The 25,651-nt window shown below is 43.4% G+C and overlaps 1 pseudogene; it reads left to right on the forward strand.

The window, feature by feature from the left end:
• Positions 1 to 1,921: 1,921 nt before the first annotated feature.
• LOC129047246 (ATP-dependent RNA helicase DDX3Y-like) lies at positions 1,922 to 12,825 on the forward strand (annotated as a pseudogene).
• The last annotated feature ends 12,826 nt before the right edge of the window (positions 12,826 to 25,651 follow it).

The raw sequence follows: 25,651 nt of genomic DNA on the forward strand, positions 1-25,651 counted from the left end.
AGGACTCATACATGATGTTCAGCCAGCAGTCTAGGGGCTGGGGAGTTAGAGAACTACCTACCCCATTCAAATTCTGCTGACATCTGACCACTTCCCTCAGAGCCTGAGGTCCAACTGACACAACAAGCTGATATCGCCATAACCAACACACAGGCCCAAAGGCAGACTCACCCCCCTTTTACACAAAGAAGTAACGATATCACATTGGAGAACAGGGAAGCTGTGAAGCTATTTGTATTAATTAGGCTGAGTGATGAAGTTCTGCCCCAAAACCACTCCCATGGAGAGTCACGAATTAAGTAGTCCCCGAGGCTCTCAACCACACTGTGGTCCAGAGATAGACTACAGTGTGTGACTCATCTAAGAGTCATGAGCCCTGGAACCGGGTTGTGATAAGGCAACAGTTCATATTCTTGTCTCTCTAGGGCAAGGGGCTTGTGCAGCACCCCACAGTCCCACACAAAAACTTCAGCACATTTCATTAGGAGCTCCTCCTACTCCTAGCCACCTCCATTAGGGCTGGTGTCTGCACGTGACATAGGAGTATTTGAGGGTAAGCCAGAAGTTCCAGCTCTGCCTAGCTGTGTCCCCCTACCCCCACAGAACGGGAAGCACATGTCACAGAGAACTTCATGCTTCAGCGCATTAGCTGAAACAACACAGAGCACCTCACAGTAAACAAAGATCAGTTACATATCCATCTAGTACATATCCATCCAGCTAGTTGTACAACCACTAGCTCTGAACCATAAAACCACTGAAAAAAGAAAAACTTCAGCTGAATTATATTTTTAAAAGTTTAATTTAGCAATGAACAATTTGTGAATTGGGCAGCCCCTAGAATCACAGCGGATTCACAAAGACTCCAGTGCAGCCACATAGTGGAAGATTTATAGACAAAAAAAGGGACATGACATACAGAAATTGGAAGTGAGGTACAGAACAGCTGGATTGGTTACAGCTCGATGTATGCCTTCTTTGAACATAGTTTGAACACTCAGTAGTATATGAATGGTTAAAGTATGGCCGCTGGGATTGGCTAAGACTTAGCTATTGTTACAAGTGCATACTACTAAGTTACGTTTTCAATTTTATCTGCCTATTAAGCTAGGTTACAGTTCATTCACAAGGACTCAAATATAGAAGTACAGAGTCCTTCTCAGGCCATATTTAGTTTGCTTTAACACCATATACCAGCATGTAGGTTGAACTACACAGCCCAATATGAAACCTGCTGACAGAATTATGTAGCAATATGGAAGTAAAGCCAAAAGACCCTCTCCAGCACACTCTATAGTCACATCCTCTGTCAAGGAGGAGAAAGGGAAAGAAAAAAAAAAAACAATAATATACAGATTGAAAGGGGGGGAATTGTATCTACAGGAAAATAATTACAAAAATTAGAAATGCCAGTTATCTCCAAAGGAGAAAGAACCCACACAAGAATTCTGGCACCATAAAAAATGTGAATGTTGTGTCACCACCAGAAGATCATACTAGCTCTCCAACAATGGCCCCCAACTAAAATGGAAACTCAGAAATGTCAGCTAAAGAATTCAAACCATGGATTGCAAGAAAACTCAAAGATGTGCAAGACGAGATTGAAAATCAACAAAAAGAAACTACTAACATGATCCAGGAAATGAGGAAGAGATAAGCACCTTAAAAAGAAATCAATCAGAGCTTCTGGAATTGAAAAACTTACTTAAAGAATATCAAAATACAATTGAAAGATTTATCAATAGACTAGACTAGACCAAGCAGAAGAAAGAATTTCAGAGCTTTATGACTGGCCATTTGAGCTAACCCAGTGGGGTGGGGGTGGGGGGAAATAAAGAAATAATTTTAAAAAATGAACAAACTAGGATATTTGGTCTCATACTTATGGTGGACGACCTTGATTTTCCACTTCTCTTCAGGGATGAGTCATGTGGTGGTAGAAAATGCCCTCGACCTGGAGGAGCAGTTTGCTCATCTGGACCTGAACTCCTCTGATAAACAGAGTGGAGGAGGAAGTACAGCAAGCCAAGAGTGCTATATATCCCCTCACTTAAGGAACAGAGAAGGATCTAAAGGATTCCATGATAAAGACAGTTCAGGTTGGAGTTGTAGCAAAAATAAGGATGCATATAGCAGTTTTGGGTCTCGAGATTCAAGAGGAAAGCCTGGTTATTTCAGTGATTGTGGAAGTGGATCAAGGGGAAGATTTGATGATCCTGGATGGAGTGACTATGATGGTATTGGCAGTCATGGTGACAGAACTGGCTTTGGCAAATTTGAATGGAGTGGACACAGTCATTGGTGTGACAAGTCAGATAAAGATTATAGGTCAAAACCACTTCCACCAAGTGAATGCTCGGAGCAGGTACTCTTTTCTGGAGGAAACACTGGGATTAACTTTGAGAAATATGATGATATACCAATAGAGGCAACCAGCAGTAACTGTCCTCCACATATTGAAAATTTCAGCAACGTTGACATGGGAGAAATTATCATGGGGAACGTTGAGCTTGTTATGCGTGTCTGTATAAGAGACCACTTGAGCAGGCTTAGTGTGAGCAACAAGGCTGTTTATTCACTTGGGTGCAAGTGGGCTGAATCTGAGAAAGGAGTCAGCAGAGGGTGGTGGGATTATCATTGGTTCTTATAGGTTTGGGATAGGCAGTGGAGTCAGGAGCAATTTTTTGCGGGCAGGGGATGGATGTTACAAAGTACATTCACAGGGGCGGGGGGAATGTTACAAAGTACATTTGCAAGGGTGGGGAGGGTGTATTGTCACAAGGGCGGGGAGGAATGTTACAAAGTACATTCACAAGGATGGGGAATATCACAAAGTACATTATCACAAGGGCAGGGGAATGTCACGATGGCTTGACCATGGTGCAGCCAGCTCAGAGGACCTTATATTCCCATCTTTTTATGTTAATAATGAAGAAATAAAACAAGAAAGAGTAATGAAAACTTGGGGTGAAAATTTTGGGGGCGGTATGGAGGGGTGATGGGCGATGTTTCTCAGGGCTGCTTCAAGTGGGATTAGGGGTGGCGTGGGAACCTAAAGTGGGAGAGATTAGACTGAAGTAAGATTTTGGGGTAAGGGGTGATATTGTGGGGTTGTTAAAAGCAGCACTTTTCATATAGAGTGATTAGTGATAACCTGGATGCAGTTTTGTAGGAATTGAGAAATTAACTGGAAGACACAAGGCCCGAATAAGAGATGGAGGAAGATAGGTATTACAGGACTAATGATTGGAAGAAGCTAGGATACCCAGTTAGAGAGTGACCAGGTGGGTCCAGCATAATTAGTTGCCTGACTAGTGAGTTTTTGAGCTCTGTCTTTGAGTTTTTTGATGTTACCATATGCCAGGACAGATTGATTTAAGTAAAAACAACACTCTTCATTAAGAAATATACAGAGTCCTCCTTTTTCAGCAGTGAGTAAATTGAGGCCTTGGCGGTTCTGCAGGACAACTGCAGCTAAAGAGTCAACCTGGGCTTGGAGGACAGATAAAGCTTGTGATATATCTGTAATGCTAGCAGAGAAGTCATTAGAGAGGCCGCAGAATGTTGTAACAGAGGTTGAGATGCCTGCTATTCCAGTTCCAAGTGCAAGAGTGGAGGCAGAAAGTCCTAGACCCACAAGCAAAGGGATTAGTGAGATGACTCTTTTTTGTCATGTTGGTGTCATGAGGGGGACAGGCAGTTGTTCATTCCCATCTACAAACTGGATTTTGGTAGTAAGGAAGACTAGAGTACATGTGCCCATCTAGCTGGCAGGTAGGCACACGTAGGTGGAAGAGCCACATAAAAAGAAGAGACCTTGTGTCAGGCAGAACTAGAAATGTAAAGTGAAAAGGTGAGAGGGTGTACTGAAAGAGGAGTCCTGCACCCCATATCCTAGAGATCCAGCAAGGACAGCAGCTGCTACAGGTTGTAATGGGGATTGATGGTGCAAATGTGTAGATGAGAGGTTTGGGTCTCATGGTATATGAGAAAGAGCATAGTGTCTATGAGTAACCTTTCACTGCTATTGATGGGGCTGGGTATAAGCAGGCAAGAGGAGGGGTCAGGAGGAGAGTCAGACGAGCACGGGGAGGGTAGCCAAGGATGGAGTGAGATGCAGGGTAGGTGTCTTCCTAAACAATAGTGACTGCCAATGTTTTTTAGTTTGTCAATAATGATAGAGGGCTTATCAGTAATGTGAAGTTGGAATGCTCCCATCTGTTTGGTAATGTGTGTGGCTGGGTTGTGGAGATAAAGAGTAAAGGAACATTTGGACGGTGGAAGGTTGCCTAAAGGGATTCCAGCAGGCTGTCAGGAAATGCAAAAAGGAGCGGCAACAGGGATAGTTGTTTGTGTGGTTAGGGGTCCAAATTTGGGGGGAGGAGTGGAATTGACATAAGGAGAAAGGTACCATAAGTAGATGCGGAGAAGTGTGGCAGCTTGTTGGTGCAAAATGTCTGGGGAGTTCTCACCAAATCTGTCTAGAAAGTAAAGAAGTTCCTCAGGAGAGTAAAGATGAGGTAAAGGAGGTTCGGAGGTGCAGAGAGACAGGAGAGGTAGCCCAATCAGCCTGTAGAGCGGGGACAGCTGTGTAAGAGCAGGAAGAAAGGGAAACAGCCAACAATTCTTTGCTAGAGAAGGATTGGAGGCAGTGAGGAGAGAGTGGGTGAGATTGATAGTATGCTGGAGGTAACTAGGGAGAGGTAGAGAGTGACTGGAGAATGGGGGCAAGGATAAAAGTAGAAAAGTAAAAAAAAAAAAAAAAAAAAAAAAGACTTTATCAGGATAGAGGAATTGGAGTGTACCTTGCCACTGAAGATCTTCTATCCACTCCCAGAGAGAGTTAAGGGTGGCGGTTTGAGGTAAAACCAGGATATATCAGTTATGATGGTTTGGAGGAAAAGTGTAAACTGGCAGTGTTAACAAGGGCAGGGCATTTACGAGTAGTTGAGTGCGGTGAATAGCAGTATGACTAGACAGAAGATAGTAGGGATGACAAGTTTTTGGGGCACAGTCCAAGTAGTGGGGGTGACTGTGTAAAGCCCTGTTGCAAAAAGTAGGGTAAGGATGAATAGACCTAATAGAATGAAGGGATATATTAGGCTCATAAGTGTTATTACTGTTCTTCAGAAATGCAAGTGAGTTTAAGGGAAGCAGGGGAGAGTACTTGCGATTTCCAGGAGGAAGAGGAGAGATCAGGCTGGCTGTCTGGCGGACACAGCTTTATTCTGGAATGGTGAACCCAATACGGAGGGTCCTGCAGGCAGACAGCAGTAGGGGTACTATAGATGACTAAGCAGGGTCCAGTCCATCAAGGTTTGAGGGGTCATATTCTTAACAAGAACTGATCGTCCAACTAGGGTGTCTTCATATTGCTGGGAATCTGGAGTAGGCAAGAAAAGATTAGCAGCCTGGCGAATTTCCTGTCTAGCCTGCTGGAGGACCAGAAGATAGTCGCCTAGAGGGCTGATGTCTGGCACGAGGTTGGGGCCCAGCAAGAAGGTACATCCGTATGAAAGTTCAAATGGACTATATCCTGTAGCTTCTTGAGGATAGGCTCTAATTCTAAGGAGGGCAAATGGTAAAAGTGCTGTCCAGTCTTTTTAAAGTTGGAGGCTGAGCTTGGTGAGGTGTGTTTTTAAAAGACCATTAGTTCTTTCTCCCTTTCCCAAAGATGAAGGATGGTAGGAGGTATGAAGGTTCCACTGGATGCCAAGAGCCTGGGAGACTGCTTGAGTGACCTGACTAATGAAGGCCGGTCCATTATCAGACTATATAGAGGTCAGAAGGCCAAACTGAGGAATTATGTCTGACAGAAGGGAAGAAACGACTGTGGTGGCCTTCTCAGACCCTGTGGAAAAGGCCTCTACCCATCCAGTGAATGTATCTACCCAAACCAAAAGGTACCTTAATTTTTGACTTGGGGCATATGGGTAAAGTCAGTCTGCCAGTCCTGGGAGGGGGCAAATCCTCTAGCTTGATGTGTAGGAAAGGGAGGGGGCCTGAGATATCCCTGAGGGGTGGTAGAGTAGCAGATGGAACACTGAGAAGTAATTTCCTTGAGGATGGATTTCCATGATGGAAATGAAATGAGAGGTCCTAAGAGATGTGCCATTGGCTTGTAACCCACATGAAAGAGGTTCTGAAAGGATGATAAGATAGAATGAGCCTGTGAGGCAGGAAGGAGGAATTTTCCTTGATCCAAGAACCATTTGCCTTGAGTAGGAAGGGATTAATAGGTAATAGTTTCAGCGGGAGAATAGGTGGGAGTGATAGATGAGAAGGAAGAAAACTGGCCATGAGGGACAGATGTGGGAATACTAGCTGCTTCTTTTGCTGCATTATCAGCATAAGCATTGCCTCAAGCAATGAGATCTGGTGACCTCTGATGCCCCTTGCAGTGAAAGACTTCAGCTTCTTTGGGCAGTAAAGCAGACTTAAGGAGGATTTTTATTAAGGCAGTTGATGATGGAGGACTCTTGTGTCATGAGAAAACCTCTTTCTGCCCATATAACAGCATGGTGATGTAGGATGTGGAAGGCATACTTGGAATCAGTGTAGATATTGACACGTAGTCCTTTTGCAAGGGTGTGGGCCTAGTTTAAAGCAATGAGTTTGGCTTGTTGAGAGGTAGTGGAAGGGGGCAAGGCAGCAGCTTCAATGACAGATGTGGAAGACACTACAGCATAGCCTGCCCTTGCTGGTGACTGATGATTGGGCCTTGAAGAACTACCATCAATAAAACAAGTGTGGTCTGGATTAGGAACAGGAAAGAGGGAAATATGGGGAAATGGGGAGGATGCCACATGGATTAGAGAGATACAATAATGAGGTTCAGGTTTGGTGCTAGGTATAAGGTGAGAGGACGGGTTGAAGTCTGTGCCAGGAACAATGGTAACTGTGGGAGTTTCAATGAATAGTGAGTAGAGTTGGAGGAGTTAGGGGGTGGAAAGTATATACACCAAGTATGAGTAGGAAAATAGATGTTGAAAGTTATGAGCACTGTAGAGAGTAACTGGGGCATGGTTTGTGATCTTGAGGTCCTCTAGAAGTATTGAAGCGGCAGCTGCTGCTGCACGTAGACATGAGGGCCAGCCTAGAACCGTGAGGTTAAGTTGTTTGGATAGGAAGGCTACAGGTCATGGGCCTGGATCCTGTGTAAAAACTCTGACCGTACAGCCTTGTATTTCAGCTATATGTAAGAAGAAGGATTGGGACGAGTTAGGGAGTGCTAATGTGGGGACTGTTTCTAGGGTTGTCTTTAAGGAACAAAAAGAAGAGTGGGGAAAGGACTTAGGTCTATGGGGTCAGTCAGGTTTCCCTTTGTGAGTTTATATAGTGGTTTAGTTAGGATGCCAAAACCTGGTATCCAAAGGCGAAAGTATGCAACCATGCCTAGGAAGGAAAGGAGTTGTTGCTTTGTAGAAGGGGTTGGGGTTTTTGGAGATTAGCTGTACACAGTTAGCAGCGAGAGCACATGTGTTTTGATGAAGGACTCTGCCAAGATAGGTAATGGATGGGGAAGAAATTTGGGCTTTAGAGGGGGATATATGACACCCCTTTGAGAATATATGTTGAAGAAGCAGGAGGGTATCTTTTTGGGAAGATTCACAAGAGGGGCTGCAGGCCAGGCGTGGTGGCTCACGCCTGTAATCCCAGCACTTTGGGAGGCCGAGACAGGCGGATCACAAGGTCAGGAGATCGAGACCATCGTGGCTAACATGGTGAAACCCTGTCTCTACTAAAAATACAAAAAAAAAGTAGCTGGGCGTGGCGGCAGGCGCCTGTAGTCCCAGCTACTCGGGAGGCTGAGGCAGGAGAATGGCCTGAACCTGGGAGGCGGAGCTTGCAGTGAGCCGAGATCTTGCCACTGCACTCCAGCCTGGGCAACAGAGCAAGACTCCGTCTCAAAAAAATAAATACATAAGAGGGGCTGCAGAGGAGAAGGTCATCCATATATTGAATAAGGTGAGAAACAGATGGACAGAAAGAAAGTAGATCATGAGAAACAACTTGACTAAAGTAATGGGGGCTGTCTCTGAAACCTTGTGGCAGTACAGTCCAGGTGAGTTGCTGAGATTGGTGGGTGTCAGGGTCCGTCCATGTGAAAGCGAAAAGAGGTTAGGATGAGGCGTGCAAAGGAATAGTGAAGAAAGCATCTTTGAGGTCAAGGATAGAATAATGAGTTGTGGAGGGAGGTATTGAGGATAGGAGAGTTTATGGGTTTGGCACCACAGTATGGACAGGTAAGACAATTTGGTTAATAAGGTGAAGATCCTGAACCAACCTGTAAGATTTGTCCAGTTTCCGGACTGGTAGGATAAGGGAGTTGTAAGGAGAATTTGTAGGCTTTAAAAAGCCATGCCGTAACAGGTGAGTGATAACAGGCTTTAGTCCTCTTAAAGCCTGTTGTGGGATGGGGTACTGGCACTGAGCAGGGTATGAGTGATTAGGTTTTAATGGGATGGTAAGGGGTACCTGATCAGTCACCAAGGAGGGAGTAGAGGTATCCCATACTTGTGGATTAGGGTAGGGAGACATGAGAGGAGGAGTCAAAGGAGGCCTTGAATCAGGTAAAAGGGCAGTAATCAGGTATGGCTGTAGTCCAGGGATAGTCAGGGAAGCAAGGGAAGCAGAAAATTTAGTTAAAATGTCTCGGCCTAATAAGGGAACTGGGCAGGTGTGGATAACTAAAAAAGAGTGCATAAAAGACTGTTATCCAAGTTGGCACCAGAGTTGGGGAGTTTTAAGGGGTCTAGAAGCCTGGCTGTCAATACCCACAACAGTTACGGGGGCAAGGGAAACAGGCCCTTGAAAAGAAGGTAATGTGGAGGGGGTAGCCTCCGTATCGATTAAACAGGATATGGACTTACTATCCACTGTAAGAGTTACCCAAAGCTCGGCATCCGTGATGGTCCAGGGGGCTTCTGAGGCGATCAGGCAGTGTCAACCTTCAGCCGCTAAGCCGAGGAGATCTGGGAAGGAGTCAGCCAAGGAATGTTGGGTTTGAGCTCCAGGAGCTTTAGGAGTGGCAGCGATGTGAGTCAGACAGTCTGACTTCCAGTGGGGGCCCACACAGACAGGGCCCGGCTTAGGAGGAATCCTGGGCTGCTGGCACTCCGAGGCCCAGTGGCCAGGCTTTTTGCATTTGAAGCAAGGTCCACAGGGAGGTTTTGAAGGAGCCCCTGAGAGCTGTGGCTTGGATGTTCTGAAGCTTTTATATGCTTGAGACGTGGTTGTGGGTTGTCTTACAGTGGAGGCAAGTAGCTATAACTCAGAGATACATTGCCGCTTGGCGGCTTCTTCTCTGTTATTGAACACCTTGAAGGTGAGGTGGATTAAATCCTATTGCGGGGTTTGAGGGCCAGAATCCAACTTTTGGAGTTTTTTTCTAATGTCAGGAGTGGATTGGGTCATAAAATGCATGTTAAGGATAAGGCGGCCTTCTGGCCCCTCTGGGTCCAAGGCTGTAAAGCATCTAAGGGTAGCTGCTAAGTGGGCCATGAACTGGGCCGGGTTTTCATCTTTACCTTGGGTAGTTTCCTTTAGCTTATCATAATTAACAGCTTTGTATGCTGCCTTTTTGAGCCCCTAGACTAGGCAGGAGACCATGTAATCTCACCTAGCTATACCTGGGGAGCCTGTGTGGTATTGCCAACGGGGATCCTCTCGAGGAACTGCCCTGGTGCCCTCTTGGAGGCCTGGCTTATGAAGCCAGCAGTTGTCTGCATAGGACTGGGCTAGAGAATAAACTCTTTCTCACTTATCTGGGGAGAGGGTAGAGGTCAGGATGACATTTCAGTCACTCCAGGTTAAATTGAAGGACTCAATTAGATATTGGAATTCCTGTATATATTTATTGGGGTCTGATGAGAAAGACCCTAAATGCTGGCTGATTTGGGAAAGGTCTGATAGAGAAAAAGGCACATGTACCCTGACTATGCCTTCAGCTCCAGCCACCTCTCTAAGAGGAAATTGTTGGGCAGGTGGGGGAGAGCTAGTCACGGAATGAAACTGTAAGCCAGACCAGGTGTGAGGAGGGAAGGTAATAGAAGGGTTATAGGGTGGGGGAGCGGAGGCTATGGAAGAATTAGGACCTGATTCAGCCTGGCAAGGAGCAGCCGGGGGAGAAGAGAGGTAAGAGGGGTCAGTGGAAAAGGAGGATTCAGAGGACTGTGAGTTTGGGGTGGAGACAAGAGGAGTGGACGGGAGAGAAAGAAGGAAAATCTGGGACAAGTGGCATTGGGAGCAGAGACTAGGGAGGGAATGAATTGTAAAAAAATGCCTGGACATAAGGCACCCTGGAACATTTGCCCATTTTTCGACAAAAATTATCTAGGTCTTGTAGGATAGACAAATCAAAAGTGCCATTCTCTGGCCACTTGGAACTATTGTCAAGTTTGTACTGGGGCCAAGCAGTATTACAGAAGAAAATCAGATGTTTAGGTTTTAGGTCAGGTGTTAGTCGAAGGGGTTTTAGGTTTTTAAGAACACAGTCTAAGGGGGTTGCCCATAGTGGCAGAAGGTTGCCCACAGTGGAGAAGGTAAGTTTAAAGAGGAAGGTAGAGACACGGAGAAATGGAGGTGGCAGCTACAGCCTTCCAGTAGGCGTCCCTGACTGAGTCCTGGGCTGTAATGTGGGTGAGCAGCCAAAGCAGGCATCCCCACAATTGACCTGCCACCAAGGGAATGTGGGTGAATGATCAAGACAGGTGTCCCCACGGTGATCAGACACCAAGGGAAGACTGTCTTCCCAAGTCCGTGATCAACATCGGAGTTTTTGAATGCACAGATAAAGTGTGTCTCCTTTTTGTCTCTACCAGGAAGGGAGAGAAACTGAAATTGAAAGGAGAGAGATTGAAAGGAGGCGATAGAGGTTAGGTAGAGAGCGAAAACACCGCTTACCCGAGTGCGAATAACTGCTTACCAATTTGAAATTGGTGAGATGGTCCTTGGGCTGGCTGGTCTGATGACCTGAGGTCATAGGTGGATCTCCTCACAGAGGGAGTGTGAAGACAGGGGACCAGTCTCCTGAAGGAGTTCCCCTGTCCCGGGTCTTCAGCACCAAATACTATGTGTTTCCATATAAGAGACCACCTGAGCAGGCTTAGTGTGAGCAACAAGGCTGTTTATTCACTTGGGAGCACGTGGGCTGAATCCAAGAAAGGAGTCAGCAAAGGGTGGTGGGATTATCATTTATTCTTATAGGTTTGGGATAGACGGTGGAGTCAGAAGCAATTTTTTGCAGGCAGGGGACGGATGTTACAAATACATTAACAAGGGCGGGGAGGGTGTATTGTCACAAGGGTGGGGAGGAATGTTACAAACTACCTTCATAAGGACGGGGAATATCACAAAGTACATTATCACAAGGGCGGGGGAATGTCACGATGGCTTGACCATGGTGCGGCCAGCTCAGAGGACCTTACAGAGCTTACTTACTATACTCATCCTACTCCACTGCAAAACATGCCATTCCTATTATTAGGGGAAAAAAAGAGACTTAATGGCTTGTGCCCAAGCAGGGTCTGGGAAAACTGCAGCATTTCTTTTACTCGTACTGAGTCAGACATATATAGATGGTCCAAGAAAAGCTTTGAAGGCTGTGAAGGAAAATGGAACATATGGATGCCATGAACAATACTCAATCTCCTGGGTTTTAGCCTCAACAAGAGAATTGGCTGTACAGATATGAGGAAGCCAGAAAATTTTCATACCAGTCTAGAGTTCATCCTTGTGTAGTTTATGGTGATGCTGATATTGGTCAGCAAATTCAGGTCTTAGAACATGGATGCCACTTGTTAGTAGCCACGCCAGGACACCTAGTGGATTTGATGGAAAGAGGAACGATTGGATTAGACTTCTGCAAATACTTAGTGTTGGATGAAGCTGATGGAATGTTGGATATGGGATTTGGACCTCAGATACATCTTATACTTGAACAAGATACTATGCCACTGAAGGGCATTCATCACATCATGATGTTTAGTGCTACTTTTCCTAACGAAATATAGATGCTTGCTCGTGACTTTTTGGATGAATATATCTTTTTTGGCTGTAGGCAGAGTAGGCTCTACCTCTGAGAATATCACACAGGAAGTAGTTTGGGTGGAAGAGCCAGATAAACGGTCATTTCTGCTTGATCTCTTAAATGCACCAGGGAAGGATTCACTGACTTTAGTGTTTGTGGAGACCAAAAAGGGAGCAGATTCTCTGGAGAATTTCTTATACCATGAAGTATATCCTTGTACTAGTATTCATGGAGACCAATCACAGAGAGATCGAGAAGGAGGCCCTTCATCCGTTTTGCTTGGGGAAAAATCCCAATTCTAGTGGCTACAGCTGTGGCAGCATGAAGACTAGACATTTCAAATGTGAAACATGCTTCAATTTTGATTTGCCAAATGATATTGAAGAATATGTGCCTTGTATTGGCTGTACAGGCTGTGTGGGAATCCAGGGCCTTGCCACCTCATTCTTTAATGAAAGAAATATGAATATTACAAAGGATTTGTTGGATATTCTTACAGAAGCTAAACAAGAAGTGCCTGCTTGGTTGGAAAATAAAGCTTATAAACACCACTACAAGGGTGCTATTCGTGCATGATCTAAAAGATTCAGCGGAGGATTTGGTGCCAGAGACTATTGACAAAGTAGTGGTTCCAGCAGTTCTGGCTTCAGTAGTAGTCATACAAGCAGCAGCTGCAGTGGTGGAGGTGGTCATGGCAGCAGCAGCAGATGTGGTGGAGGTAGCTATGGAGGCTTCTACAACAGTGATGGATGTGGAGGAAATTATAATTCTTGTTATAAGAGTTATTAAGAGCTGGAGGCGGTGGCTCACGCCTGTAATCCCAGCACTTTGGGAGGCTGAGGCAGGCGGATCACGAGGTCAGGAGTTCGAGACCAGTCTGGCCAACATAGTGAAACCCCGTCTCTACTAAAAATACACAAAAAATTAGCCAGGCGTGGTGGTGTGCACCTGTAATCCCAGCTACTTGGGAGGCTGAGGCAGGAGAATCACATGAACCCAGGAGGCGGAAGTTGCAGTGAGCCAAGATCGTGCCACTGCACTCCAGCCTGGGTGAGGCAGAATGAGACTCTGTCTCAAAAAAAAAAAAAAAAGAGTTATTAATAAATTATTTTAGGCAGATAAGAAAAGGGGTCCTTGAGAAGTTTTTTTTTCTTCTAGAGCAACTCCAGAAACGTTTCTTGTCTAGCAGGAAAGCCCTGTCTCTTAGAGCTGGGCCAGCAAGCTTTGATATGCAAATACCAGCCATTAGAAACTGGGCCCACCCAAACACGGCAATTCCTGCAGTCTTATTCTTGCCCTGGCCTCCACATGTGCCTGGCAACATGGCCACCCCCCCATATCCACACATGTGTAAAACATCATGGTGCCCTGCATTTGCATATTAAAAGGCTAGGGTGGGAGGGCCAGTTTTTTCTCAGGCTACGTGAATGACATGCTTAGTCAAACCAATCCCCTGAGCCCTATCCAAATTAGACACCACCTCCTCCAGCCTCCTCATATAAGCAGCCATTTTTCTATCACACTTGGGGTTTTTCTCTTTATTCGAATCCCCCTGCCTTCTGTCTCTGTACGAGGAAGCTGTTTTCTTCTTCCTTCCTTCTTTCTTGCCTATTAAACTCTCTGCTCCTTAAAACGACTCCACGTGTGTCTGTGTCATTTTATCTATATTGACACAAGACTAAGGACCCTGGTGTTCCTCCAGTCATCGGAGCCATATCATTTTGATCCATTGGCCAGGAAACTGAGGTACAGCCTTTGTTGGAGCGGTAAGTATGGGAGCGAGCTTAAAATCTGTTCCATCATTCACAAGGTGCTCTTGGCCTCTATATTAAACTAAAATCAAATAGATAAACCCAAACTACTTTCTGTGTGATATTCTCAGATGTAGAGCCTACTCTGCCTACAGCCAAAAAGATACATTCATCCAAAAAGTCATGAGTAAGCATCTGTATTTCCTTAGGAACAGGCATGCATCAGCCTAGTACATACACTTAGCATTGGCTGCAGTACTAAAGACTCAGATGTGAGGCTTGCTGGTGAGAACATGGAGAACCCCCCAATACCCATGAGTACTGGGAATGTTGGCCATGTTTTGAACTAGTTTCTTTCCATCGCGTGAGGCTGGGAAAAGTTCTGAGGTAACTGAGAATTTCTGGCCAGGGGACATACTGGCATGATTCAAAGGCCTCTGGACCAGACCCAGCCTCCAATAGCCTGTTCTGGGTGTTGGCAGAGAACCCTCAACTATTCCGTTGCAAAACTCTTCTTCCTTCTCTATCTGTGGCGTCTTACTCTTTCTCTGATTGAAATGTGCAGGGATTTTTACAGCCCAGGAAAGAAATTCTGTTAGGCAAGAAAGGAAAATGCCTCTAGAAACAGTTTTCCCCATTCCTCTGCAGTGAAGTTGCTCGCTACCACGTCTCTGGCAAGCACATAGTATTTCTAAGCTAACACCGCCACCTAGTGGAAATAGGAATCCTCTACATGAGACACATTTTTTTCCTTTTTCTTTCACGGTAACACTGCAGCTTCTTTTTATACCATTAAAAATCAGTCTCTATGCTTCTTCTGGAAATGGGAAGTTTCCGCCTTTGGCAGTTAGGAGTAAGATGTCTTCCGCAGCCAGATTTTAGTCCCAATATTGTCCTATCAGTAGAAAAATGGCCATTCGGGTCCTACGTTCTTTTAAGGCACCTATTATGTCTCTGATTAAAACACTACTTAATTAGTAAAGGACTTTTAAATTCAGAAGTTAACCAGAACCATTTTTTTAAGGGTAAGTGCTTTAGCATGGGCTGTAATAGCAGGCAATCTAGCACATTGCCTCCACTAAAGGAGCCTTGCCCAAAAGTGAGTCTCTTCAGAGATCCGTTTTTCAGAGAGCCAGGCAAATCACACAGGTTTTAGAAAGTCAAAGGGAAATCACACAAGGCGGATAAGCTAAGGCTGCATGGGTAAGCGTGGTTAGCCCCATCACTTAGCTCATCCAGTTCCACGGCTTGGAGGACCATGCCTACAACCATGGGGGGCATATTTAACATGGTGCCAGGATCTAGAAACCAGGGAGGGGAGACACTTGGAGGATGCTTGCTGTCTTCTCCTCCACTCTGGGTCATACAGAAAGGAAGGAGACTAAGAGGAAGCTTCTATTCTCACTTCTTTTCCTAAATGGGTGTTAGAAACAAAATGCTTGTTCCTTGGTTCTGCAAGGAAAAATCAGCATTCAGACAAAAAGTTTTCTCAGCAAGGCAATTTTACTTTCTGCAGAAACGGAACTGGTCATCAGCAATCTTGCCATGAGAGCACAGTGAAGAAAGAAAGGCAATAATATTTATCCCTTATGCATTAGGTCCTTACTGCTGTGTACTATTTCCATTGGTTGGAGTTGGACCTCACAGTCTAAGCTAAACCCGATTGGCTAACAACTTAAAACTTTCCTAAATAGGTAAAGGCAATGGAGAACAAAAGGAAAACAGGAAGTTGCTTGAGAAAGGGTTAGAAAAGTAATAACATTTCCAAATAAGGAAGGGGCATAGGCTGTGAGCTGGGACATGCCTGAGCATGTCCAGAACAAATATCTTGGTTAAAGTACAAGGACATAGAATGTACTTATTTCCTTATACCTAACAGCTACATAGGATAGGGCTTAACAAAGAGTTATTAGCACAAAGGCAAGGAGGCTTGAAGGAAGGTAGTCTTTAAAGGAAACAATTATTTTTAACATGTATTATTTATTCTTTAACAAGGGAAACCTTGAAGAGAAACTTTTTACTTTCCACAATTTCCCCCTCTTGGTTTTACAGTTCTTCCTCTTATAGTTATTCCTCTTTAAAATTTTTAACATGTTTTGGCTTAGCTGTTCTGCCTGAGTCTCAAAAAGAAAAAGCTTCTCTGAGTAAGGTACAGGAGAGTTAAGGGAGGCTTTAGTAAGAGCTGTTTTTATTAACCTTTCCACCAACTCTCAGACGCATGGTATAACACAACACCTAACAAGAAGTATACTTATTACAATTGCTAAAGAGGTAAGAATTGAGGCTATGGTCTCTTTCCATTGGCTGAACCACCCTTCTAGGCATTTTGAAACAGGGTTATTAATTCCAGAATTTTTAGCTAGTTCTTCAGATAAAGCAGTAACACTTTGTAGGGCCTTTATTATGCTTACATTAGGAGCAGTGTTGTTTGGGATGAAGGTACAACATTGTGTTTTAATCATAACAGAAACACTACCTTTTTCAGCTAATATCATATCTAAAGCCATTCTGTTTTCCCAGGCCATTTGGCTAGTGGACCCTAACTGTTCCACTATTCCTTTGACAGCATTTTTAGTGTAATTAATAAATCGTTGTTGATTATAATAAATACAGTTTATCCAATCTACATTTTTATTAATGTTATCTATGGGAGGATAGATTCAAACCCTGCAGCTATTTGGTCCCTAGCTTTAAATTTATCTGGTACACCTTGTGGAATGCCAACTGCATCTAAATAGACATGGAGGTCGAAAGACCCATAAGGGGCTTCTTTTGTTTTATAATGTCATGGTATTTTCTTTTTCTGGTTGATGAAATGGCAGGGTAAAAGGGATAGCCAATTGAACTAGAACACAAGTACCGCTCCAATTATTTGGCAGAGTGTCCAGTAAAGGTCCTCCACAATACCACCATACATCTGCTCAGGGATGAATAAGGACAGACTGATGGGTCAGCTCTTGGAAGTGCCTGACCTTACTGCATCCTATTAAGTCTGCAAGGAACACCAAATTTCCCCCTTGTCGTTGGAGACACGAGGTAAAATTGGTCTTGGAAGATGGAGGCTGGATGGCCCTTGGGGGCTGACCCGCAGGGTGGTGTACTTCAGGAAACAGTAGAGAGAGAGTTTGGCATAGTTCATCATCCCAGACTGTAGGATTTTGAAAAAAGAGCTACCATGCAGCCCATGTCTTGTTGATTAGAGGACCATCCGAGTGGAAAGGGAACAACGTGGGCCTCTGGCCTACCATGTGCACAAGCGTAACAGTTGCTCTTATTTAGAGTGTGGATGGAATATTTAATCGATTTTAGCCAGGCATTTGCATCCTGATATCCTGTCTCAATTGCTATGGTTTGCCTTAGGTTTTTTACTTTTATTACAGAGACTTTGGTTTTGTCATTGTGTCTGGGAGGAGTGACTGATATAGAGGTTGAAGGGGCAATAAAATGTATTTTAAAAAATTCTTCTAGGATCCTTTCCTGAAATGTCAGCTCCCATACCATAAATACGACTTAATGAAGGGGAAGAGTTTTGAGATGTTGCAATAGTAATAGTAAGCTGTATAGGATTACATTGGTTATATTGACAGCTAAAAGGAGTAATTCTTTTGGCGAAATGGATATGTGGTTTTAAGGACTGACAAAGTCTGTCTTAGAGGGACAAGAGTCTGCTTCCCACCAATTAATTCAGTTACTATTCTCTGTATTACTAGTAGCCTTACAGGAACTTATTATGTCTTTTTAATCTGAGGAAGTCCAAGAGGGACAGAGATTTTTTTTTGAAGTAGTAAGCTGTCTTGGTTATGTAAATCTTTAAAAAGTATAACAATATAGGCATTAAAAGTAATAACTTGAGGTGAGTTAGATCTAGTTACGTTAATAATAAGATGGGGAGTAGTTAAAGGGAAGAAAAGAAAAAATAAAAGATAGATAGATACATAAAACTTTTCTTAACTTTAATTTGGTAGGGTTCCCCCCCGGGACTATGGCCCATGACTCTGGAGGGGATGGTGCTTTCTTGACTTGGGTAGGATGGGTCCAACCTCTTTCTGCACTAGGTAAGGTCCTTCCCAGGCTGGTTTGAGCTTCTCCTTCTTTCCATCGTTTGATGAGGACGTGGTCCCCAGGCTGGTGATGGTGTACCAGAAATTCTAGGGGTGGTGTGTGTGCTAGAAGACCTCTGGTTTTAACAGAAGAAAAGGTAGAGGACAGACCAAATATATAATTTTTAAGAAATTGATCTTTTGTTTCAAAGGTAGGAAAGTCAGCAGTGGAGTGTAAATAAGGCAATTCGTAGAGTATCTCATAACGAGAAAGACCAATGTTTTTCTGCAGGGCAGTTCGGATTCAGGCAGTGAAATGAGTTCCATTGTCTGAATCAACATTTTCTATTAGTCCTAACCTAGGTACTATATTTATAATTAATGCTTTAACTACATTACTAGTGGTTGCACTTGAAAAAGGGATGGCCTCTACCCAATGAGTAAGGCGATCCACTATTACTAATAAATACTTCAGATGACTAATTGGAGGCATCTCTGTGTAATTAATGTGGATACTTTGGAATGGCCTTAAGCCTGGATTCCTTTTCCCCGAGGGATAATCTTTTTATAGCTTTTCTATTAGTTTTTTTTTTACATACTAAGCAACTATTTGTAACCTGTTTGGCTGAGGTATAAATTTTTATACACCCATAAACTCTGAGAACTGCATCACACATGGCCTGGGGCCCGCAATGGGTCCCTGAATGTAGCTGGGATAAGATTTTCCTCATAAGGGGTTTGGATGACATTTCTCTCTGGTCTAGTAATACCCAGTTTCCTTCTGAATTCTCTTTAGCACCTATTTTTATTAGATTTTAGAGCAAAGAAAGGCAAACACCATTTTATATTTGACAATGCTTCCTGTATGATTTTTATACCAGATAGGCAAAATTTCACCTTTATATTAGTGTGCTATTAATGTTAAACTTAATTTTAATAAAACCTTGTAGACATATTTATCCAATTTTAATGCCTGACCATAAGCTAAGATTTTTATAGACTCTTTTTAACCCTTTATAATATTTGTTAAAGAGCAAGTTAGTGCTTTAAGAAAAACCTATTGTGCTTTTATTTTAATTTCTAGATTACAGAAAAACTGCAGGATACCCTTTTAGCTTTAGCCAATACGTTTCAAAACTTGCTTAAATTTTCAAAACAAAAAAAAAGTTTAACCTTTTAATGTAGGTAAACATTCACATTCTTTTATTTTTTTTTAATTTTATTTTTCGACACAGAGTCTTGCTCTGTCACCCAGGCTGGAGTGCAGTGGTGTGAGCTCGGCTCACTGCAACCTTTGCCTCCTGGGTTCAAGCAATTCTCCTGCCTCAGCCTTTTGAGTAGCTGGGATTACAGGCATGTGCCACCACGCCTGGCTAATTTTTGTATTTTTAGTAGAGATGGGGTTTCACTACATTGGTCAGGCTGGTCTCGAACTCCTGACCTCATGATCTGCCCATCATGGCTTCCAAAGTGCTGGGATTTCAGGCATGAGCCACCATGCCTGGCCAAAAATTCACATTCTTATGCCTTCTTATAATCCTTTTACTAAAAGTATATTTTACTTTTCTTACATACGTTGCATATGAACTGTTTCTTCAATAGTTTTACATTCAGAAGGCCTAATTACTTTTAAATAATACAACATTTCTTGCATACATTCCCTTTTAAAACATTTTTCACGACTTTCACAGACAATCTTTGACATGACTCAAATGTCTGACTTGTTGTAAACATCCCTTTCTTTAAATAACCAGTAAATTTAAGAATTTACCATATAAGATTCTTTTTTTTTTTTTTGAGGTATAAAGTGGGAAATCAGGGGTCTCACAGCCTTCAGAGCTGAGAGCCCTGAACAGAGATTTACCCACATATTTATTAACAAGCCAGTCATTAGCATTGTTTCTACACATATTCAATTAACTAAAAGTATCCCTTATGGGAAACGAAGGGATGCGCCGAAATAAAGGTATTGGTCTGGCTAGTTATCTGCAGTAGGAACATGCCCTTAAGGCACAGATCATTCATGCTATTATTTGTGGTTTAAGAACGCCTTTAAGTGGTTTTCCACCCTGGGCAGGCCGGGTGTTCCTTGCCCTCATTCCGGTAAACCAACAACTTTCCAGCATGGGCATTATGGCCATCATGAACATGTCACAGCAATGCAGAGATTTTGTTTATGGCCAGTTTTGGGGCCAGTTAATGGCCAGATTATGGGGGGCCTGTTTCCAACAGTGGTGGGCATAAATGTAATCATTGTATGATTTAAACTTTATGTTTTAAATTCTTCTTAAAAAAAAAAGTGTCACTGGGGATAAAGAGTATTAAATGCTGCTGAAAGATTCAGCAACATAGGGACAGATTTAGCAGGAGGAGGTTGTTTCCTTTGTGAGGGTACTTATTTCACCACGTAACAATGAATTGAAAAGTAAACCAGAGGTGAAACAAAAAAAGAAATAGTATGTTTAGACAACACTTGGAAGAAATTAACAGTTATGAAGTAGAAAGAAGTCAGTCTAAAAATGGAAAGAAATGTGTATTTAAAGGAAGTATTTTACTTTTTTATTTTGATGTTTTGCCTGGAGGTTTTTTTTTTTCCATTTTTGGGGAGTGTTAGTTTACTGTCATTTTAAGAAGGAAAGAGGTGACTGTTTCAGCTGTGATGGGGAAGTATCAGTAGAGAGGCAGAAGAATCAGAGGAGTGGAGGGGCTATTTCAAGGATTTTGGAATTAGATGGATGTGAATAAGGAACCAAAACAAAAGGAGGCAAAAAAGGGTTTTCTCTGAATCTCGTGAAACTAGTTTGAACCCCTTCCCCAACCCTCACCAAAATTATATAAACGAAGACCCTATAAAGCCTGTATCTGTATGTATGGTAAGGTATTAAATTGGAACAAAAATGTGCAAACCTCTTGAACATATAAAATAAAGCTTCTCAAACTCCAACAAGCCTGGAAATCTTTTTTCATAAATTCTCCCCCTCTTTTTTTAATGTCAAAGATGATAACTGTCCTTTTCCAAAGCAGTATTGGAGTGTTACAGGGAGATATACAGGGCTTAAGAAGCCTATCATGGAGAAGACCTTTAATTATTAATTATAGGTTTTAAATTTACCCTGGCTTTTAAAGGAATAGGCTACATTGCTTTCTCTTTACTATTTGTATCTCTCTCTGCCTCTCTTTGACTCTTTCTCTCTCTCTCCCCAACTTCCTTTTACACTATCTTTCTCCCCAGTCTCACCTTCTGTGTCTCTCTCTGATCTCTGTCTCTTCCATTCTCTCTCTTACTCATTCTCTCCCTCTATCTCTCTCTCCAATCGTTCTGTTTCTGTCCAAATCTTTTATTGCCAGACTCACAGGGTCTTTTCCTTAAGTCTCTGTCTCATTCTCTCTCTCTCTCTCTCTGTCTGTCATCCCGTTTTCCTCTCTCCCTCACACTCAGTCTTTTCCTCTTTTTCTCTCTCTCTCTCTGGCTCTCCACATCTGCTGTTTCCTCCCCTTTCTCTTTCCGATTTCCCTTCTCACTTTCTCCCTTCCTCCCTCACATGGTGTTCAGGTTTCTAGGCTCCCATAGCATTTCTATGTATCATGCCTCTTTCTTCCCCTGAGAAGAGAGGAAAGAGAAGTTCTGAATATCCTTTTTATCCCTTACCTCACCTGCGGTATTTCCTATATTTGGGGTGAGGCTTAATTTCCCTTTACTGGAAAATTTTCACCTTCCCTACTACCGGAGGTTTGTGTGAGGTTCAATCCCCACCTAATGGGGATTTCTCACCTGTTTTTAACTTCCAAGACACCTCGACCAAGGAACACTTTACTTCCCCCACCCTGCCCGTGGCTTCTCTTATCTTGGTATGTCCCAACCAAGGAATACTTTACCGCCCTGGCAGCTTCTCTTTCCTTTCCTTGGTCCCAACCAAGGAATACTTCACCACCCCCCACGGTCTTTTTTTTTTTTTTTTTAACCTTGGTCTCGACCACCAAGGAAATACTTTACAGGCTCCCCTGGTATTTCCTTTCTTGGTCTGTGCATAGAGTTGCCTGATCGCCGTGGTATGTGAGGATCCTTTAGGTCACTGGCCAGATTCTTTCCACATTGCTGAGTGTCCGGGTTTATTTGTCACACCAGGTAGGTGTCGATTCCTTACCCTTGAGGCCACAACAATGAGGCAGCAGGGTGCCTCCTCATGAGAGAGGACCAGAGACCACCCCCGAAGGAGAATGAACTCCCATACGGGCCACCACATTTGTTACAAACAAAATACTTGTTCCTTGGTGCCATAAGAAAAAAAAAATCCTCATTCTAACAAAAAGTTTTCACAATAAGGCAATTTTACTTTTTGCAGAAAGGGTGTTGCTCATCAGCAATCTTGTCACAAGAGCACAATGAACAAAGAAAGGCAGGAATATTTATCCCTTATGCATTGGGTCATTACTGCTGTGTCCTATTTCCGTTGATTGGAGTTGGACCTCACAGTCTAAGCTAAACCCGATTGGCTAACAACTTAAAACTTTCCTAAATAGGTAAAGGCAATGGAGAACAAAAGGAAAACAGGAAGTTGCTTGAGAAAGGATTTAGAAAAGTAATAACATTTCCAAATAAGGAAGGGGCATAGGCTGAGAGCTGGGACATGCCTGAGCATGTCCAGAACAAATATCTTGGTTAAAGTACAAGGACATAAAATATACTTATTCCCTTATATCTAACAGCTACACAGCATAAGGCTTAACAAAGAGTTATTAGCACAAAGGCAAGGAGGCTTGAACAAAGTTAGTCTTTAAAGAAAATGATAATTTTTAACATTTATTATTTATTATTTAACAAGAAGGGAAACTTTGAAGAGAAACTTTTCACTTTTCACAATGGGTAATAAATTATCTTCAGCTTACACCCCTCTGGAGTGCACTCTGAAACACTGGAACTTCCTTAACCTTAGAACTTTAAAGAAAAAGCAACTCTTTTTTTTTTTTTTTTTTTGCTGCACAAGGGCATGGCATTTCTACTAAATCTTTTCAAGCACTGTAAAATCAACCCAGCTCTTTTAGCAATCATATCAGGCAGGCCCAGGGAACATAATTCCCCCAAATTAGAGAAGTAAGTTCCAGGGGCACCATCTGAGGATTCTCTTATTTGGGGACCTTTCAAGTTCCCTTCTTATTGCAGAACCTTAGGCAAGTAAAGGGAGACTTAGGCTGATTTTCTGACAACCCTGATAGGTATATAGAAGCTTTCTAAAATTTAACTCAAGTATTTGACCTCTCATGGAGGAATGTTATACTGCTCCTATGCCAAACCCTAACTGCAGCTAAAACAGGCAGCTCTGCAAGCAGAACAGAATTTTGGAGATGAGCAATGTGTTTCCTATAGTAGGCCAAAAGGGAAAAGAGAAAATAGGGAGGGCAAAGGAATAAGGGAAACATCACTCCCAATAGGAAGAGAGGCAATACCTCTTAACAACCCTAATTGGAATTCCTTTCTATGGTGTTTTTCCTTCTTTTGTAGTTTAAAATGGCTTCTTTCTCTTTTATAATGTTCTTCCAACCTAGGAAAAGTTAATTTTCCAAACCTTAAAATGCTTGGCTTAGAGTTGAGCAAGGGGGAAGGGAGCCCAGAAGCCTGACATGCTGGCAAAAGGGTAAAAATTTCTTGCAAGTTGGGCTTTTGGCTACTTTCTCCCTGTGAAAACCGGTAAAAGGGATGAAAGAATCATCGTTGGGGAGGTGGTTCCAAGATGGCCGAATAGGAACAGCTCCAGTCTACAGCTCCCAGCATGAGCGACACAGAAGACAGGTGATTTCTGCATTTCCAACTGAGGTACTGGGTTCATCTCACTGGGGCTTGTCGGATAGTGGGTGCAGGACAGTGGTGCAGCACACCGAGCATGAGCCGAAGCAGGGCAAGGCATCACCTCACCTGGGAAGCGCAAGGGATCAGGGAATTCCCTTTCCCAGCCAAGCAAAGCTGTGACAGATGGCACCTGGAAAATCGGGTCACTCCCACCCTAATACTGCGCTATTCCAATCGTCTTAGCAAACAGCACACCAGGACATAATATCCCGCACCAGGCTCAGAGGGTCCCACACCCACGGAGCCTCGTTCATTGCTAGCACAGCAGTCTGAGATCCAACTGCAAGGCGGCAGCGAGGCTGGGGTAGGGGCGCTCAACATTGCTGAGGCTTGAGTAGGTAAACAAAGCAGCCAGGAAGATCAAACTGGGTGCAGCCCACCGCAGCTCAAGGAGGCCTGCCTGCCTCTGTAGACTCCACCTCTAGGGGCAGGGCATAGCCAAACAACAGGCAGCAGAAACGTCTGAGACTGCAATGTCCCTGTCTGACAGCTTTGAAGAGAGTAGTGGTTCTCCCAGCACAGAGTTTGAGATCTGAGAATGGACAGACTGCCTCCTCATGTGGGTCCCTGACCCCCGAGTAGCCTAACTGGGAGGCATCCCCCCAGTAGGGGCAGACTAACACCTCACACAGCCAGATACCCCTCTGAGACAAAACTTCCAGAGGAATGATCAGGCAGCAACATTTGCTGTTCAGCAATATTCGCTGTTCTGCAGCCTCTGCTGCTGATACCCAGGCAAACAGGGTCTGGAGTGGACCTCCAGGAAACTCCAACAGACCTGCAACTGAGGGTCCTGACTGTTAGAAGGAAAACTAACAAATAGAAAGGACATCCACACCAAAACCCCATCTGTACGTCACCATCATCAAAGACCAAAGGTAGATAAAACCACAAAGATGGGGAAAAAACAGAGCAGAAAAACTGAAAATTCTAAAAATCAGAGTGCCTCTCCTCCTCCAAAGGAATACAGCTCTTCATCAGCAACAGAATAAAGCTGGAGGGAGAATGACTTTAACAAGTTGAGAGAAGGCTTCACACGATCAAACTTCTCCAAGCTAAAGGAGGAAGTTTGAACCCATCACAAAGAAGTTAAAAACCTTGAAAAAAAGATTAAACGAAAGGCTAACTAGAATGACCAATGCAGAGAAGTCCTTAAGGTACCTGATGGAGCTGAAAACCATGGCACAAGAACTACGTGATGAATGCACAAGCTTCAGTAGCTGATTCGATCAACTGGAAGAAAGGGTATCAGTGAGTGAAGATCAAATGATTAAACGAAGCAAGAGAAGTTTAGAGAAAAAAGAATAAAAAGAAATGAACAAAGCCTCCAAGAAATATGGGACTATGTGAAAAGACCAAATCTACGTCTCATTGGTGTACCTGAAAGTGACAGGCAGAATGGAACCAAGCTACAAAACACTCTGCAGCATATTATCCAGGAGAACTTCCCCAAACTAGCAAGGCAGGCCAACATTAAAATTCAGGAAATACAGAGAATGCCACAAAGATACTCCTTGAGAAGAGCAATTCCAAGACACATAATTGTCAGATTCACCAAAGGTGAAATGAAGGAAAATATGTTAAGGGCAGCCAGAGAGAAAGGTCGGGTTACCCACAAAGGGAAGCCCATCAGACTAACAGCTGATCTTTCGGCAGGAACTCTACAAGCCAGAAGAGAGTGGGGGCCAATATTCAACATTCTTAAAGAAAAGAATTTTCAACCCAGAATTTCATATCCAGGCAAATTAAGCTTCATAAGTGAAGGAGAAATAAAATCCTTCACAGACAAGCAAATGCTGAGAGATTTTGTCACCACTAGGCCTGCCCTAAAAGAGCTCCTGAAGGAAGCACTAAACATGGAAAGGAACAACCAGTACCAGCCACTGCAAAAACATGCCAGATTGTAAAGACCATCGAGGCTAGGAAGAAACTGCATCAACTAACGAGCAAAATAACCAGCTAACATCATAATGACAGGATCACA

The sequence above is a fragment of the Pongo abelii genome, chromosome X (genome assembly GCF_028885655.2).
Source record: "Pongo abelii isolate AG06213 chromosome X, NHGRI_mPonAbe1-v2.0_pri, whole genome shotgun sequence".
In the NCBI taxonomy this organism is placed as follows: domain Eukaryota; kingdom Metazoa; phylum Chordata; class Mammalia; order Primates; family Hominidae; genus Pongo; species Pongo abelii.